General features: G+C 28.8%; 1 protein-coding gene across 1 annotated transcript in view; it reads left to right on the top strand.

Annotated features, from left to right (window-relative positions):
• LOC147906885 (uncharacterized) overlaps nucleotides 1-6,714 on the top strand; it is a 365,738-nt gene that overhangs the window by 247,292 nt on the left and 111,732 nt on the right. The gene's annotated exons all lie outside the window — the stretch shown is intronic.

The following is a 6,714-nucleotide window of genomic DNA, read 5'->3' on the forward strand; positions in this document are numbered from 1 at the left end:
TGGCTAAGCACTGGCTTATAGAAATCCCTTTCGAAAATCAAAATTTAAAATTTCCCAAACTTTATGGAAATGAATTTCACTTTTATTATTTACAACAATTGGACGTTTATCACAATTATAATTATTCTTAGTATATACGTATTTTGTACACATAGTTTAACTCTAATGTTCTAACGTATTACAATAATAGAGAATTACATTCTCTCCCAACAATGTCATCAAGATTGATAAAGTTTCCCATAACGTCTACAAAGCATATCTGAAGTATTTATATACCAATACAGTCGATTTATATCTTATAAATACCTTTAGAGAGAAGGTATCAGGTAAGTGGAGATTATTATGAGCGATTATTGACCTAAATATTCATTGGACGTATTCAGCGGTCTAAATATTTGAATAAACGCACGTTGATATTGATATTTTTCTAGATCATTCAATCAAACTTTCAGATCTGAAAGAATACATCAATAGCAGCGAACGCTCATTTAACTGTTGAATCCGCTGAATGCGTTAAATATTGAAGTAACGTTTTTTTTAACAGAACTTTTTGATTTGACCAATACTTATTGCGAGGATAACCTCAAGAAGCAATGCATTTATAGAATAAAACAAAAAATTACTGTATCAAATGTTGCCTACTTTTATAACTTTGCAGTGAAGTATGAAACAGAGGTAGTCAAACGTTGTCACTATTAACATTTCATTGTGTATCTTATGTATTCATGTACGTACAATAATTGAATGCTGTTGGTAATTTTTTAGGAGCTGAGAGAATTCTGCGTCCGGTTTGCCGTTATTCATACACAGTGCGACAAATATGTTCCCGGACACGAACCACATCTCAGCAACCAGTGGCGACATCTGTGCGTTCAAACATGCATTTTAAAGGTTGAACATTTTGCTATCATCTGTCAAAGTTTCTTTCATTTTGGTTGACTCATGAATGGAAGATTTCCGTTCAATGTTCAACAAGATTTTTGGTCGAGTAGAAAGTTAGATGTGGAACAAAGCGCAGTGCTTAATTTAACGCCAAACATTGGTAAGGGGGGTGCCTCGAAACAGTTTCCGATCGTAGCACCAAAAGTTTCGGCATACAAAGGTAACAAGTCATCAGCTTTTTTTGAATGGCTACCACTTGATCAAAGTTTCCGGAGATACCACCATCCAATAGGAGTATACAATGAAATTATTTAATATGTAATATATAATATTCAGGGAATGGAAACTTTTTGAGAATGGAAAAGTAACAAGTTACAATTACTTGTTACCGAATAGAAAAAATAATAAGTTATTGTTACTAGTTACCGATTTTGAAAAGTAACTCGTTACAGTTACCATTGACTTGAGAAAGTAACTTTTCCTTATTTTTCCGTTATTTTTTTTTAAATCTATGACCGCCAATCACAGCGGACGGACTAGAGGCTCTCTAATCTCAAGCGCTATGCACTGTAAAAAATTGTGTAAAATTACAACTACAATAGATAATTTTGAGACCCACTATAATAGTTGTAAACATAGTTGTCCACACGTTTGTAAATTTGCAATATGCAAATAAAAATAATTTCACGGTTTGTAACTAAGCAGATTGTGGAAGTACAATTACAATGTGTATGTGTAGTTACAGGAATGATAATATAACAATACATTTCGCGTATATATATATATAAAATGTTTAATTATATACACAGTGCGACAAATATGTTTCCCGGACATGAACCACATCTCAGCAACCAGTGGCGACATCTGTGCGTTCAAACATGCATTTTAAAGGTTGAACATTTTGCTATCATCTGTCAAAGTTTCATTCATTTTGGTTGACATATAACGAAGATATGACAGTTCATGTTAAACAAGATTTTGGTCGAGGTAGAAATTTTAATATGGAATAAAGAGCAGTGATTAAATTTACCGCAAAACTTGATAAAAGTGCATCAGAAACATTCCGATCGATGCAACAAGTTTACGGCAGTCAATGTCTAAGTCGTACAGCTGTTTTTGAGTGACATAAGCGTTTTTTGGAAAGCAGAGAGACCTTTGAAGATGACAAAAAATCAGGACGTCCAATTTTGGTTCGAACACCCGAAATGATCGAAAAAGTACGTGATTTTGTTGCAAACGATCGCAATGCATCACTAAAAATGATGGAGGAGGCTTTAAATATCACTAGAGAAACGATTCGAATCATATTACATGAAGATTTGGGTAAAACGAAGGTTTGTGCGAAGTTTGTTCCACACACATTAAGAAGCGATCAAAAATCAGCGAGAATCAATTATTCCAGAGACATCGTTGCAGCCGCAGAAAATAATCCAAACTTCCTAAAATCAATTGTTACGGGATGAAACATGGTGCTTTCAATATGATCCAGAAACTAAGCGTCAAAGTGCGGAATGGAAGTCAAAAAATTCACCACAAGTAAAAAAAGTACGAAAAGTTCCATCAAAAATCAAGACAATGCTCATCACATTCTTTGATAGCAAAGGTATTATCCACAAAGAGTTTGTTCCAACTGGCCAAACAATTACTGGTGCATGTTATCTCGAAGTTCTAAAGCGATTGATGGGCAGAATTCATCGTATTCGCCCCGAATATCGTGATCCAGAAAATTTGTCTTTGTTGCATGATAATGCACCGAGTCACACTTCATTGATTGTCCATCAATATTTGGCTCGAAATCATATCTCTGTGTTAAACCATCCATCATATTCACCTGATTTGGCCCCCTGCGACTTCTCATTATTCCCAAAGTTGAAATTGAAATTGAAAGAACGCTTTTTTGATGACATTTCGACCATCCAATCAGCTTCTACACAGGCACTAGAGGCAATTCCGCAAACTGAGCTAGAACATGCATTTGAATCGCTGTAACAAGTGTATTGAAGCCAGAGGAGAATATTTTGAATAATAAAACCAAAAAATATGCATATTTGTTGTTTCAATTATGATTTTCAGGCCCTATCCAGGAACATATTTGTCACGCTGTATATATATATATATATATATATATATATATATATATATATATATATATATATATACAACGACTCTGAAACTGATAGACCTGTACTTTAGAAATTTTATTTTGAAAATACGTGAATTAAAATATCTATAGTAAATTAAGATCATATTTATTTGGTTATGTATTATTAACATTAAAAAGTCATTTTTGTCTATGCTTTCTTGGAATCAGTTAGTTATATTATGTATTATATTTGTTTCTATCCTATAAGTCATTGTATGTAATTTTATAATATATTTATACATGTTTTCTTATGCCAGTTAGTACATGATCAAATTTACGAAAAAAAAAGAGTAAAACAAGAAAGAGAATCATAAGAAGACATAAATCGAGGATAACACGTAACTTTATGTTTAATATTATTTGCTAACTTCTAATAACTTCAGTTTTTCTTTACTACCCCATAATTATAACGCAAATATGTCGCATCTACTGTAAAGACGGATTAGGAATAAATATGTTATTTTTTTCGATTATTCTTGTTAGCGTATGACAAAATAAAATATGATAAATACTTATCTCTTATGTATGTATGTATATATATATATATATATATATATATATATATATATTTTATATATATTCAGGCGTAGAAAGAGAAAGCGAAAATACTGATCGCATAAAGTGCAAGCAACGCGGACAGATCTACTATTGTGCTAAAGTTCTGTTCCTCGTCAATTTTTATTTTCAAATTTTAAATATCACATTGGCTCTATATACACTGACCCTTTGAGATAGTGTAGCAAAATTTTACTTTGTGCATAAAACTTATATTGCCACAGAAACACAGTACATTGAATGAGTTCGCCTACTGCTAGCTACAGAAATGCGATTATTCACTGTCTGCACTAATGCAACTAAAGATAAACGTTACAAGTGTGCTCGTTTTCTGATGGAAATAAAAATCGGAGTGTAAATCGAATGGAATAATAGAAGCGTAACGAAACTTCTAGGAGACAAAAATTGAAACAACGAAACATAAAAGAGACATTTACGATTTTTTTACATTCCGTTGTTTTAAATTTTTTCTCATCCTAGAAATTTCGTTTATGCTTCTATTACTCTCTCATTATATTCGATTTACGATCCAATTTTTATTTTTACCAGTATTCTGAAGACAAATTTCATACGATTCTACGCAGATTAAATTTTAAATGCGGCCATTTAAACATTTACACCGCGGTAGTTTTGAAGTACGTTTAAAGATCAACCTACTTGGACCCTCCACCATTCACACTAATTTTTAACGGCGATCCTCTTTTTTAAACACCCAGTTTCAAAATAACTGTAATAAAACGTATTATATTACAGTTTTATTAATGTGGCACATTACAGCTAAGAGATACGATACGTTTAACTTTGTGCTTGCTGGATTTGAATATTTTCATGTTTACATACAATTTATTATTTTTCGTGCAATATATTTTAATATCGAATTATACAAAAAAAGAATTATAATGTACAAAGAATAATATAAAATGTAATACAACATAAAATAGAATTAAATCCTTTTATATAAAACATAAAATACATAAATTGCTTCTACATGTTTATAACATTTTGTTTAGAAAAGATATCTTATAAAATACAAATAATAACATAAAATTAGTATATGATTCAAGAAAATCTGAATTCTGACTCAACAATAAGAATCATTACATTTTCATTTAGTAAATGTTTTAATAATACATTGTTTATTATTGAACAAATGTTTTTCCATACCTTCTAATATAGAAATAAAAATTGCTAAATTTTAAGATATTTGAAACCAAACATTCAAATAAGTTATTTTAATGAAATTTGTCTTAAAGTATGCGTCTGCAAAAATGGAATTACGAAGTAACGTCTTTTTTATTGTCATAACTATGTTTGGCAAAAACGGGCAGACTATAACATTGTAAGTAACAAATACGTTTATGGTGCAGAACATTTTTCGCAATTTAATCAGCAATCTAGAGTAAAAAGAGAATACTTGTTGAGTTATTAGTTTGTTGAGAGATAAATCTGTGTCAACCAGTTCCAAAACTTTGGTTTCCTCTAATATAACGGTAATATTATTTTATATAATATTATTTCCCTTTAGGGAAAGGTTGCCGATACCGCCATATCATTTTGTTTTTAGACAATATTTCTTAATTAAACAAAAGATAAAAATTAACTTTAAATACATAAATACGAACTAAAATGTGTTTTCTATCAGATAATATAAACAGTTTTTATAATATTATTTGTAGTTTTGTAATAATCAATTTTTTCGTTAGATAAGCAAAAATAAGCGTTCCATAAAATAATCTCCAAAACTGATACAGGTGGCAGTAATATAATATATGCCACATATTCCTATTCATTTTTTTTTACAGAAATTATCTGTATAAAATACCTATATGTAAATGTACAAGTATATAAGATTTCCCAGAATTTTTTCACTTCGATATAAAACATTCTTGCTAAATTATATGCGTAATTACTTTATGCCAGATGTAAATATGTAACGCAATAGTTTCTTATATACTATATGTACCATTATTTAGATATAGTTATTTGACATTATAAAGCAACATTAAAGAAAATTAAGTTAACTCGTGGTATGTTTAACATCAGACATGTGTGCCGATTTACATTGCACCCTGATTTTATATTTATTAAATCATATTATAAAAAACTAAGAGAGAAAAAATAATATAAATAAAACTAATTTAGGAAATTACAAGCATTTAAAACGATGTAATATTATTAATAATTTAAATAACAGTCACTGTTATTTAAATTACGCAATTTGCAAAAGAAAATCGTAAGAATTTTATTTTCGCATTCATAGAATTCGTTTTTAGCTGATTTTGTATAAAAACAAGTCAAAAATATACAAATTATGCGTTTACAATTTTCTAATTAATTAAACAGTTAATAGATCATGTTTTAGTTGGTAATATTAAATAAAGTGCAGTAATTAGTTTCTGAGAAATAAGAAGATGTTTAGAAAATAACCTATAACAGTATCGACGACTTTCCTTTATATTTATGTTATTCGTTTCATCTTTCATTAATTTACGAAAGAAAAAAACATAATTCTATTATATCTCGTAATAAGTTCATTATTTTTTCATAATAAGTTCATTATGTCTTTATATATTAGCTTCTTTTCTATCATTTTACAATCCATCCATATGTATAGATATAGGACAGTTCCTATGATATCTTGTTCGTGTTTATTAATAATATATCTGAATTTTTACAGTGAATTAAAAAAAAAGAGAGAAAGCAAAACAATTAGCTGAAATCAAATTTTTTATTTAGCATATTTAGTTTAAATCTTTTACTTTATGATAATAAATACTATATTATAATAGTGTGTACATATAAGTACATAAAATTGTGTGCATATATATATATATATATATATATATATATATATATATATTTGAGAATAAAAATAAAAAATAATAGTAAAATTAACATCACGTATGTTTGTTATATTAATAAATTATATTATCATTATAAGAATAATAGTACTTATTTTTACAAAGAGCATTATAATTTCATATGTCTTCAATATATCACATATTTTATTAAAGTTGTCAGCTTGAACTTAAGTCGCTATGTGTCATTAGAAGACAGGTAAGTAAAAATCCATTAAGCACGTTTGTACTTATTATAAGACCAAATGTTACAATCATTTGTACCTTGTAATAATA

Source organism: Acromyrmex echinatior, chromosome 17, assembly GCF_024713525.1.
Source record: "Acromyrmex echinatior isolate Ae372 chromosome 17, ASM2471352v2, whole genome shotgun sequence".
Lineage (NCBI taxonomy): Eukaryota > Metazoa > Arthropoda > Insecta > Hymenoptera > Formicidae > Acromyrmex > Acromyrmex echinatior.